Source organism: Procambarus clarkii, chromosome 35 (assembly GCF_040958095.1).
Source record: "Procambarus clarkii isolate CNS0578487 chromosome 35, FALCON_Pclarkii_2.0, whole genome shotgun sequence".
Classification (NCBI taxonomy): Eukaryota; Metazoa; Arthropoda; class Malacostraca; order Decapoda; family Cambaridae; genus Procambarus; species Procambarus clarkii.
The window spans coordinates 5,172,017-5,184,927 of record NC_091184.1 but is presented as its reverse complement, the minus strand read 5'-3'; the positions used below and the strand labels follow the sequence as shown (position 1 = coordinate 5,184,927).

Sequence of the window (12,911 nt, the reverse complement as noted above, 5' to 3'; positions counted from 1 at the left end):
GGGGAGTCCGTATAAACAACTGGGCCTCTACCCTTCAGACTGAACTATTTGCCTTGCTCCTTGCACTGAAATGTGTACAAGTATCCAAACTTGATACATTAGTTGTAAGTGACTCTTTATCATCCTTAATTGCTCTCAACTCTTTAAGACATAACTGTAACATGCTTGTGTCTGAAGCTAGACACAAATACAATAACAACTTGAGGAACCTTATCATAAACAATAATCTCAACAAAAATCACATAGTTCTCAGAGGTGATTTCAATATTGACCTAGGGCTACAAAATAACCCTCAAGTAGACTGTTTCCTCAACAGCATGAATTCCTGTATGCTCATCCCCGCAATCACCAGGCCCACCCGAGTCACTCAAACATCTGCGACTACCCTGGATCACTGATGGACCAACATAACAGCTCCTCTTACATCAAGTATAATCACTGACAGAACAACTGACCACTATCCTACCTTCCTTGTAGCGAACATGGCCATAACACCACCAGGTAACAAGAAAATTACCTTTAGGTTACAATGTGAAGCGGCAATAGGCAATCTCACAAATGCCCTCCACAATGTAAACTGGGAATCTAAATTTATCAATACACAGGATAATAATTCGTTAACTAGCCTCTTTCCAAAATTTAAAGCCTTTACAATACTTATTGTCCTCTCCTCACCAAGCAAGTAACTGGCAAAAAGGTTAAATAATCCCTGGCTCACTAATGGCATACTTAAAGCAATCGACAAGAAACATGAATATGAAAAAAAAACTTAGGATTGGCCTAGTTGGAAAAGAAGTAGTTAAGAGGTATTCATCAGTGCTTACCAGTATAATAAGAGCAAAGCGTTCCTATTACGAGAATAGATTCAAAGAAGCAAAAGGCAACATAAAAAGCACATGGAGAGCCATCTCTACCATCCTAGGAGCTAAACAACATTCACATAATAAGATAAAAATCTCCAAGGATGGTTATACACCTGCAACAGATCTTGAAACAGCAACTGAATTTAATAGCTTCTTTTCATCGTTTGGTGCTCACCTTGCCCGAAAAATCCCAGAGACTCAGACATATGTTACCACATATCTTTCACGCAGCTATCCAAACTCTCTTCTCCTCTCTCCGGTCAGCCCTACAGATGTTGTGTCCATCATTCACTCGCTAAAAACCAAAGCTGGGAACATTAGTGAAATACCATCGATGGTACACAGGCGTGCCTCCCATGCCCTTGCACCATCCATAGCACTGCTGTTCAACAAATCCCTAGAGTGTCATACCTTCCCTGATATCCTTAAAAAAGCAAGAGTAACGCCAGTTCATAAAGGAGGTAACACGGCAGACATAAATAATTACAGACCCATATCGAATCTACCTATATTATCAAAATTATTTTTTTTTTTTTACAAACAGCTCTACTCCAATCTTGTAAAATTCAATATACTAAGTCCCTGTCAGTTTGGCTTCCGCTCCCAAAAGAGTACCAATGATGCTATTGTTAGTCTGCTTGACTTAATCTTCTCAGCCCTTGACAAAAGTGAGTTTCCAATTGAACTCTTCATCGGCCTGAGAAAGGCCTTTGATACTGTTAACCATAACTACCTCTTACTTAAATTCCACCATTATGGAATCCGTGGCCTTGCCCTAAACTATATCCGATCCTATCTTAGTAACAGACACCAATATGAAGCCATCAATGATATAACCTCTCCCACTCTACCACTTAATTACCGTAAAGGTGCCACAGAGCAGCATCCTAGGACCCTCCTGTTTCTTATATACATCAATGATCTCCCTAATGTCTCTAACATACTTAAACCTATATTGTTGGCTGATGATACTACTCATCTACTCTGACCCCATCCCACTCCTGTTAAATAATGTTGTAAACAATTAATTAAAAAAAGTCTACTTGTGGATGTCAACCAACAAACCTCACACAAAACATAGAAAAGACCTACTATATCTTATTTGGAAACAAATCAACAAATGCAATTCAGCTTCAGATAGATAATGTAAACATTAGCAATAAAAATGATGGAAAGTTTCTTAGCCTATACTTAGACAAGAGACTCAACTTCCGCACCCATATACAACACATAACTAAAAAGGTTTCTAAAACAATTGGTATACTCTCTAAGATACTCTCTAAGATCAGATATTATGTACCCTACTCTGCTCTCCTCTCACTCTATTATGCACTTATCTATCTCTATCTTACTTATGGTAGCTGTGCTTGGGGTTCAACCTCTGCAAACTACCTCAAGCCCATCATCATCCAGTAAAAATCTGCTATCAGGACAATAAATAACTCTACCTTCAGACAACACACAGCTCCCTTGTTCAAATCCTTAAACATGCTAAACAAATTCACTCCATACATTCTCCTGTGTAAATTACGTTTATAAAGCCCTTTTTCTAACTGCAAACCCTGTTCTGAAACTCTTCCTGGACAGATGTAATAGAACACATGGCCACGTCCCCACCAGACATAAATATCTCTTTGATATCCCCAGAGTCAAACTTAATCTATGTAAACACTCTATGTAAATAAAGGGACCTAGTCTATGGAACTCACTCCCTTATAATGATTTGAAAAGCTGTCCAACTTCTGCCATATTCAAAAATAAAACCAAAAAGTACCTGTAGTACTTTTTAAGTACGAGGGAGTAATGCGCAAAGCGTCCCTCACCTGTGACGTCACAGCGTCACCTGACGCCATATCAACACATCGGCCATTTTGTCGTCAGTTCAGTCATGGCGAGGACTAACCCTTCATGCAAACTGCACCTACTATCAAGAAGAAGAAGATTTTGTGTTCCACCGATAGTATTATCGTAAGTAAGCACTTATATTTTATATTTTATTAAATTAATTGATTCTATTTTTCTGTAATAAAGGTCCAAAGGGTTGTTAAGGAACAAGGGTGTAGCGATACCGACGCTCAGTGCGCTCAACTCACACCAAAGTATCACCTGTGTAGCTTCTGTAATTAGTGTTAATTAGTTTGCTATAAGATAATGAAGCGAGTATAAGATTAACTCGCTACAAGGGTACTGTGTTGGGAGGTGAGGGCTGTTACTGGTGTCTGTGGGGATGTGAGGACTTGTACCAACCACTATCACCACCAGTACCTTGTCTTGCATCCTGCTTAGTATTCCTATCGAGATATGAAGTATTATTGCATTCATATAATTATTCATTCATTGTCATTACTATTTTTATGGGCTATGTTCTGTTACCCTAATGCTTTTTACCCCTGGGCATGTCCATTTACTCTCCAGCCCTTCACAAGCCACTGCTGCACCCCCTCCATGCCCATACTTACTGTGCTTATTCTTACAGGACTGCACTGCATTATGTGGTGCTCACTGCCTGGACACCTTGATACATGCATTATAGGGTTCTGGTAGTTGTTCTACTCACCAAGCCCTTCCAAGGCCAGGCTTGACATGTGAGAGCTTGGTCCAACAGGCTGTTGCTTGGACAGGCCCCTCAGGCCCACATATCCACCACAGCCTTGTTTGTCCGGCACTTCAAAATCAAATGTTTATTTACGTAAGGTACATACATATTTTTAGGTAAGGTACTCTTTATTTGGGTAAATTTATCTTCGTAGTATTTAGCTTTGGCTCGTCTAATTATCTTGGATAGCAATAACGAGTAATTCTTTGAGAATTCTTTGGAGACAATTCCTAACCTATACTTCTCCCAACCTATACTTCTTCTCAAGGTCATCTTCACTTCTTGAAGATGTTCAGGTTTTCTCTTGAAGATGTCGACGGTTGTTCCAGCAATACTGTATTTCTTTTATTGCTGAAAACCTGTTTTCAGCCATAAAAAAATAATCCTGAATCCAGAAAAAAATCCCTTTTGTATCGTCTGGAAATTTTCAAATATTGCTGATCAAACCTGAGTCTAAATTATTTGTATATATTATGAATTACAGAGGTCCCAGGACAGGGTTTTTAGGCACTCCACTTACATTTTCCCACTCTGACTTAACCCCCATTTATACAAACTCAGTCTTATCTTTTAGCTAATAATTTATTGTACACACCATACTCAGCCTGTGTAGGGTAGTTTATTGTGCATGTGTAGTATATATATTTGTGTAGTATATTTGGTATATTTAATGCCTCTAACCTCTCCTCATAGTTCTTGTCCTTCAGTTCTGGGAGCCACTTAGTAGCATGTCTTTGCACCTTTTCCAGTTTGTTTATGTGCTTCTTAAGATATGGGCACCATACAACCGCTGCATATTCCAACTTTGGTCTAACAAAAGTCGTGAACAATTTCTTGAGTATTTCGCCATCCATGCATTTAAAAGCTCTGAATATTATCCTTTACCTGCAATTGGTTGTTGCTGTATTTATAGAATATGATTTGTTCTACTTTACATTTGTTTGTTCCTTTTTTTCAAAATTTCTTTCTGCCTCTCTCCTCACTGCCGTGTAGTTGTTTCTCTTTGTATTACTGGTATGTTTGGGGGTTTGGCCTCTTCGTATATTGATTCCATTTTTGTGTCTTTTGGTCTCTGTCCGTCTTGAAATTTCAGTTGAACAAATCCTGTTTCCTAGTTCTGCATCTTTGTTTTGGTATAAATGTTTTTGTTCCTTTATCATATATTTCACAAAATTGACATACTGTGCATTAATTCATCTCAATTACTTCCTTTCCTAACAGCAAGCCTTTCCAGTAAAATTCTTTGAATTCTTTTCTGACTTCTGGCCTAATGTTTGTTTTATCCTAGTGTGTATGATGCCTAGCGTGTGTCTGGTGCCTGTTGTGTTAAACCGAAGATAAATGCATAAGTATAGGTCAGTAATTTCTCCAGCTTTGAAAGGGGCTTTCATTATGCAGCAGTATTCCACTCTAGAGAGCACTAGCGTCTTGAAAACTATCATCATCGGTATAGCATCTCTAGTGTGAAAAGTTCTTGTTATCTATCCTGTCATTTTTCTTGCAGTTGTGACGGCTACTTTATTGTGTTCTTTAAATGTAAGGCCTTCTGACATCAGTACACCCAAATCCTTTACGTTGCTTTTCCGTTCAATGTTATGATTTGACTGAGTTTTGTAAGTGGTTTCCGTTTTTATATTTTTTATTTTTTCCGTAGCGCATGAGCTGAAACTTATGTTCGTTAATCACCATGTTATTTTCTGTAGCCCATAGAAAGACCTGATTTACATCTGATTGGAGGTTTGCCGTGTCCTCTATGTTGCCTACTCTCGTGAAGATTCTAGTGTCATCTGCAAAGGATGATCAAGTACTATAGGTTGTGTCCTTGTCTATGTCCGATATGAGGATGAGAAAAAGTATTGGAGCAAGCACAGTACGCTTGGGGACTGAGCTCTTTACGGTTGATGGTCCAGATTTTATTTTGTTGACTACTACACATTGGGTTCTATTAGTCAGGAAGTTGTATATCCATCTGCCTATTTTTCCGGTAATTCCTTTTGAACGCATTTTATGTGCAATAACACAATGGTCACATTTGTCAAAGGCTTTTTTTTGTCAAAGCGTTTTGTTTGTCTTCCATGGCATCTAGTGCCATGTCAGAGTGGTCCAGCAACTGTGATAGGCAAGAGCGCCCTGTTCTGAAACCATGTTGTCTGGGGTTATGGAGATGCTGTGATTCCATGTATTTTGTGATCTTACTTCTTAGCATTCTCTCAAAGATTTTTATGATGTGCGATGTTAGTGCTATCGGTCTGTAGTTTTTTGCCTCTGCCTTATTTCCTCCTTTATGGGGCGGTGCTATCTCTGCGGTTTTTAGTATGTCAGGGACAATGCCAGTATCTTGGCTTTGTCTCCAAAGAATGTGAAGGGCCTGCGATAACGTTTTTTACAGTTCTTGATGAATATAGAGTTCCAAGAGTCAGGGCCTGGTGCAGAGTGCATAGGCATACTGTCTATGGCTTCTTCAAAATCCAGTGGGGATAGGATCACATCTGATTTATGATTTGATGTTGGTATCATATCCATGAAAAATTCATTTGGGTTATCAATCAGATGGATGGAGAGCTACACTCGTGGTGTCCCATTTTCCCAGCACTCTTTGTCATATAATGCTTTGAAACTTTTGACGGATTTGGCCTCCACCACCTTCTCACCTAACATGTTCCAACCGTTTACCATTCTGTTTGCAAAAGTGAATTGTCTTACATTTCTTCGGCATCTTTGTTTAGTTCGTTTAAATCTATAACCTCTTGTTCTTGAAATTCCAGGTCTCGGGAAATCTTCCCTGTCAAGTTTATCAATTCCTGTTACTGTTTTGTACGTAGTGATCATATCTCCTCTTTTCCTTCTGTCTTCAAGTTTGGAATATTTAATGCCTCTAATGTCTCCTCATAAATCCTGCCCTTCAGTTTTGGTATGAATGTTTGTGTGCCTTCATCGTATATTTTGCAAAATATGGAATACATCTCATTTACTTTACTTTAAGAATATGGTTCGATCAATTAAAAACCCTCTTGTTCAAATTGCAAAGAGACTGAAAGAGATGCAGCATGCTCAATGGATTATATATTAGTGATTATTATTAGGATTATATATTAGTGAATCATATTAGTGATTCAATTATTATGGTCATAAAACAATAAACAAATAGTTTTGGTGTTATTACACTCTATTCACAGGTTATATATAAGTATCTGCATGTTTTGTTCACCATTACAAACCACTAAGTTGGTTTGATTTTTGTTGAGATTGTTATTTATGATAAGATTCCTTACGTTATCTGAGAATGAAGCTATGTCGGTATTGGGAAATCTATAGATGGCACTTATAGTCAAGGAGGATTTAAGGGATTTACTGGAGAACTTGGCAAAGGTATATTCACAATAGTCGTCTCTATTACTAATGAGACTATTGCAGATGAAGGTATCTTTGTAAGATATTGCTATGCCACCTCCTTTTTTTATTAGGCCTGCAGTTGTGAATGGCTTTATTATCACCTTCATTGTATTATCACCTGACCTAATGCGGGTATAAAATCAACTAATATATATATATATATATATATATATATATATATATATATATATATATATATTATATATATATATATATATTCAAAATTCGTCAGTGTACTACATTTTTGTTGTTGCTTTTAGGTGATGCTTTTAACCAGTGTACGTGGGTCTGATTGTGAAACCACAGTTCGAAGAATAATGAAGATATGAACAAACGGCCTGTGGTCACTATACAGTCTGGAAGGGCAAAAGAAGAAATTGGCATTTCTACAAAAACAAGAACTATATAATGTTATTTTAAGTAAGTAACCAAAAAATTAAATAATTTTTTTAAAGTTTAAAATTCACTTAAAAATGTAAATTTTAAGTTAAAAAATTTTAACCAAAAAACTTGATATTTTTCATATTTGGAACCATTCCATAATCCCAAGCATAAATGATTATATTTCTATCACTTGCTCTTAAGATTGTTTCATTTAATAGAGGTTGGGCATAATTGTTCTCTGCTGCTAATAGAACTGACTGACTTAGCTATAGGAAAATGTAAAATTAATTGGTTTATCCATTACAGTATTTTGCAGTTTATTTCATGATCCTGTGCTTAATACTTGCATAAATAGTAGATTACAAAATGCATTTTTATATCATTAGTATTGAATAATAATAATGCAAATAATTGACTTATAAATGATGTACAATTAATTGGTAGGTGATATTATATTATTAATATTTTTTCATTCTTGCAAAGCCTTAACAAAGTCATTAACATGTTAATATAAACTTGATCACCTTCCACTTATTTTCTCATGTGCTACCTACATGTACAAAACCTTATTCCTAAATGCATATTTTGTTCTGAAACTTGTCCTTTATATGTTGTGTATCACCATCTCTGGAGAGTTTTATCTGATTGATGTATAAATTACTTTTAATTTTACAGAATATTATTGTTATACTGAATTTATTATTATATAAATAACTTAATTTTACAGAATCATCTATCAACGCACATCCACAAGTTGAGGAGGAGGATGTGACCTTCCAGATTTCTGAAGTACTGAAACAGGCACCAAACAGGCCTGGTGGATCTAGGTACAAGGTAAAATAATTTAATTTTTTTTTTTTTTTTTTTTTACTAATTGTCCGATATATATATATATATATATATATATATATAATATATATATAATGTGTCGTACCTAGTAGCCAGAACGCACATCTCAGCCTACTATGCAAGGCCCGATTTGCCTAATAAGCCAAGTTTTCTTGAATTAATGTTTTTTCGACTACCTAACCTAACATTTTCAGCTACCTAACCTAACCTATAAAGATAGGTTAGGTTCGGTCATATATATCTATTAATTTTAACTCCAATAAAAAAAGAATTGACCTCATACATAATGAAATGGATAGCTTTATCATTTCATAAGAAAAAAAATAGAGAAAATATATTAATTCATGAAAACTTGGCTTATTAGGCAAATCGGGCCTTGCATAGTAGGCTGAAAAGTGCGTTCTGGCGACTAGGTACGACATATATATATATATATATATATATATATATATATATATATAAATATATATATATATATATATATATATATATATATATAAATATAATATAATGTAATATAATATAATATAATATAATATAATATAATATAATATAATATAATATAAATAATATAATATAATATGTATGTGTGTGTGTGTGTGTGTAATTACCTAAGTGTAGTTAAAGGATGAGACCGTCTTCCCAGCACTCTTTGTCATATAACGCTTTGAAACTACTGACAGTCTTGGCCTCCACCACCTTCTCACCTAACTTGTTCCAACCGTCTACCACTCTATTTGCGAAAGTGAATTTTCTTATATTTCTTTAGCATCTGTGTTAAGCTAGTTTCAATCTATGACCTCCTGTTCTTGAAGTTCCAGGTCTCAGGAAATCTTCCCTGTCGATTTTATCAATTCCTGTTACTATTTTGTATGTAGTGATCATATCACCTCTTCTGTCTTTTAGTTTTGGCATATTTAATGCCTCTAACGTCTCCTCGTAGCTCTTGCCCTTCAGTTCTGGGAGCCACTTAGTAGCATGTCTTTGCACCTTTTCCAGTTTGTTGATGTGCTTCTTAAGATATGGGCCAACTTCTGTTGTTGGGCACCACACAACAGCTGCATATTCTAGCTTTGGCGTAACAAAAGTCATGAACAATTTCTTTAGTATATCACCATCCATGTATTTAAACGCAATTCTAAAGTTAGAAAGCGTAGCATAGGCTCCTCGCACAATATTCTTTATGTGGTCCTCAGGTGATAGTTTTCTATCTAGAACCACCCCTAGATCTCTTTCTTTATCAGAATTCTTTAAAGATTTCTCACATAATGTATAGGTTGTGTGGGGTCTATGTTCTCCTGTTCCACATTCCATAACATGGCATTTATTAACATTAAATTCCATTTGCCAAGTGGTGCTCCATATACTTATTTTATCCAGGTTTTCTTGAAGGGCATGACAATCATCTAAATTTCTTATCCTTCCTATTATCTTAGCATCATCAGCAAACATGTTCATGTAATTCTGTATACCAACTGGTAGATCATTTATGTAGACAATAAACATCACTGGTGCAAGAACTGAACCCTGTGGTACTCCACTTGTGACATTTCTCCAGTCCGATACATTGCCTCTGATTACTGCCCTCATTTTTCTATGTCAGAAAATTTTTCATCCATATTAGAAGCTTACCTGTCACCCCTCCAATATTTTCCAGTTTCCAGAACAACCTCTCTATGTGGAACTGTCGAATGCCTTTTTTAGGTCCAGATAGATGCAGTCAACCCAACCATCTCTTTCCTGTAATATATCTGTTGCTCGATCATAGAAACTGAGTAAATTCGATACACAGGATCTTCCAAATCGAAAACCATACTGTCTGTCTGAAATTATATCATTTCTCTCCAGGTGTTCTACCCATTTAGTTTTAATTATTTTTTCCAATATTCCAATTCCAATTTTTTCCAATAATGTGTGTGTGTGTATGTATATTTGTGTTGTTGAATATGACCGAAAGTCATAGTCTTTCTGCCCCTCTCCTTACTGCTATTGTTGTTTCTCGCATCTGTGTATTGCTTGTATGTTTGGGCAATTTTTCCCCTTTTCCTAGTTCTGCATCTCTGCTTTAGTATAAATTTTGTTGTGCCATTATCATATATTTCACAAAACTTGACATACATCTCATTTACTTCATGTCCTAACAGAAAGTGTTTGTCAAATTCCTTAAGGAAATATCTGAGTTCCCCATAATGACCTCTCCACAAGTCAGGTTTTTCAACTGCTTCAAGCTCATTTTCTTCCAGATTATAATGCATTGCATACTTTATTCCCAAAAAGACATGGTCACTTTTATATAAATTACACACACAAACTTTTTATATATATATATATATATATATATATATATATATATATATATATATATATATATATATATAATATATATATATATATATATAAGTTTGTGTGTGTGTAATTTATATAAATAAATAATTAAATATTAATTTTGTTAATATCTTTTCAGGGAAAACTTGCAAGTACAATTCGTATACAAGAGAGGCAACAAGAGCCAGAGGATGTCTACTAAGAAAATATATAAGTCTTTATCCTCACACTCTTGATATATGGTCTTCTCTGGTCTCTTTATTTTCTCTCCTCACAAATGTCCCCTTTTTTTATTTCTTTTACGTTTCTCTCCTGTTTTTCTTAACTTTTAATCTCTCCTTTCCTCCTCTCTTCTAACACCTCTCGTTTCCTGTCTCTTCTAGCTTCTCTCTTCCTTTACTTTTTATATTTGTGGTATTCATTTATGTCATTTTTATCTTGTATATTTTTCTTGCATCTTTTTCTTATCTTGTGTTTCTCTTCCCCTTCTCTTCAATGATTTCTCATTTCTCTCCTCTCTCTGTTGTTTCTGTTCTGTCTTCTCTCTCCTTGCCTTAATTTTGTTCTGTCTCCTCTTTTGTTGTGTGTGTGTCTTTCTGTCTCTGTCTGTCTCTCTCTCTCTCTCTCTCTCTCTCTCTCTCTCTCTCTCTCTCTCTCTCTCTCTCTCTCTCTCTCTCTCTCTCTCTCTCTCTCTCTCTCTCTTCTTTCTCTTTCTTTCTCTTTCTTTCTCTTTCTCTCGCTCTCTCTGGCTCTCTTGCTCTTTCTCTCTCTCTCTCTCTGGCTCTCTCTCTCGCTCTCTCTCTCTCTCTCTCTCTCTCTCTCTCTCTCTCTCTCTCTCTCTCGCTCTCTCCTCTCTCTGGCTCTCTTGCTCTCTTGCTCTCTCTCTCTCTGGCTCTCTCTCTCTCTCTGGCTATCTTGCTCTCTCTCTGGCTCTCTCTCTCACTCTCTCTGGCTCTCTTGCTCTCTCTCTCTCTCTGGCTCTCCTCTCTCTCTCTGGCTCTGGCTCTCTCTCTGGCTCTGGCTCTCTCTGGCTCTGGCTCTCTCTCTCTCTCTGGCTCTGGCTCTCTCTCTCTCTCTGGCTCTGGCTCTCTCTCTCTGGCTCTGGCTCTCTCTCTCTCTCTGGCTCTCTCTCTCTCTGGCTCTGGCTCTCTCTCTCTCTCTGGCTCTCTCTTTCTCTCTGGCTCTCTCTCTCTCTATGGCTCTCTCTCTCTCTGGCTCTCTCTCTGGCTCTCTCTCTCTCTTTCTCTAGCTCTCTCGCTCTCTCTGGCTCTCGCTCTCTCTGGCTCTCGCTCTCTCTGGCTCTCGCTCTCTCTCTCTCTCTCTCTCTCTCTGGCTCTCTCTCTCTCTGGCTCTCTCTCTCTCTCTGGCTCTGGCTCTCTCTCTGGCTCTGACTCTCTCTCTCTCTGGCTCTGGCTCCGCTCACGCTCTCTCTCTGGCTCTCTCTCTCTCTGGCTCTGGCTCTCTCTCTCTCTGGCTCTCTCTCTCTCTGGCTCTCTCTTTCTCTCTGGCTCTCTCTCTCTCTCTGGCTCTCTCTCTCTCTCTCTCTCTGGCTCTGGCTCTCTCTCTCTGGCTCTGGCTCTCTCTCTCTCTGGCTCTGACTCTCTCTCGCTCTCTGGCTCTGACACTCTCTCGCTCTCTGGCTCTCTCTTTCTCTGGCTCTGTGGCGCTCTCTCTCTGGCTCTCATATTTCATTTGATTTAAAAATGTCTGAGATTTTTACTTAATCTAAGTTATATTGCATGGTGCTAATATGAATATTATACATGACTTTTTTCTTTTCTTTCTCTCTCTCTCTTTCTCCCTTTCTTTCTTTCTCTTTCTTTCCTTCTCTCTCTCTTTTTCTTTCTCTTTCTACATGAATATTATACTTGACTGTGTTTACATTCACTTGTAGATTTTTATTTTTAGTTAATTAGTCCTAAACTTTTGATTAATAGATTTTTATTATTAGTCATAGAAAAACTATAGTGTTATATGTATACTCGGAAAATTTTACTTGTTTTAGTTTTAAGTAACAATAACTGCTTGTAACGTCAGACTGATCTCAGCATGACATGAATCACAGGCTGCTTGATCACAAAATCTATTGTGTTCACATATTGCATATATAGATTTTTATAGATTTTTAAATTTTTACTTTTATATTCTGTAATAGATATAGTCTATATATTTCGAGCTATTACATATATTTTGTTGTATTACTCATTCTTAATTAAATAAATATAATATTTTAATTCTCTTTTTGTACCCTATTTATTTGTAATTTGCACATACATATATAGGATGTCCATTTCTTTCTCAGATATGTCTTCTTTCTTTCTCTCCCTTTCTATTTCAGATATGAATTAAAAAATTATTATACCCTAATTTACCCTAAACGTTTTAATGTAGGTAATTAAAAGATTATAAAAAAGTTTTTAGAAATGTTAATTTATACGTTCTAAGGTTGTATATAAAAGTTCTCAAAAAACCTTTTCTAAACGTAATTATAAACGTGCTGA

General features: G+C 36.5%; 1 long non-coding RNA gene across 2 annotated transcripts; it reads left to right on the top strand.

Moving 5' to 3' along the window:
* The first annotated feature begins 2,681 nt into the window (after positions 1–2,681).
* LOC138371346 (uncharacterized) lies at positions 2,682–11,102 on the top strand. 2 transcript variants are annotated; one of them, XR_011230407.1, is made up of 5 exons: positions 2,716–2,831; positions 3,340–3,557; positions 7,113–7,272; positions 7,964–8,070; positions 10,550–11,102. It is a non-coding gene; the product is annotated as an uncharacterized lncRNA (long non-coding RNA). The 2 variants fall into 2 exon arrangements; XR_011230406.1 differs by lacking the exon at positions 3,340–3,557 and having other exon boundaries at positions 2,682–2,831; positions 10,550–11,097.
* Positions 11,103–12,911: the final 1,809 nt, after the last annotated feature.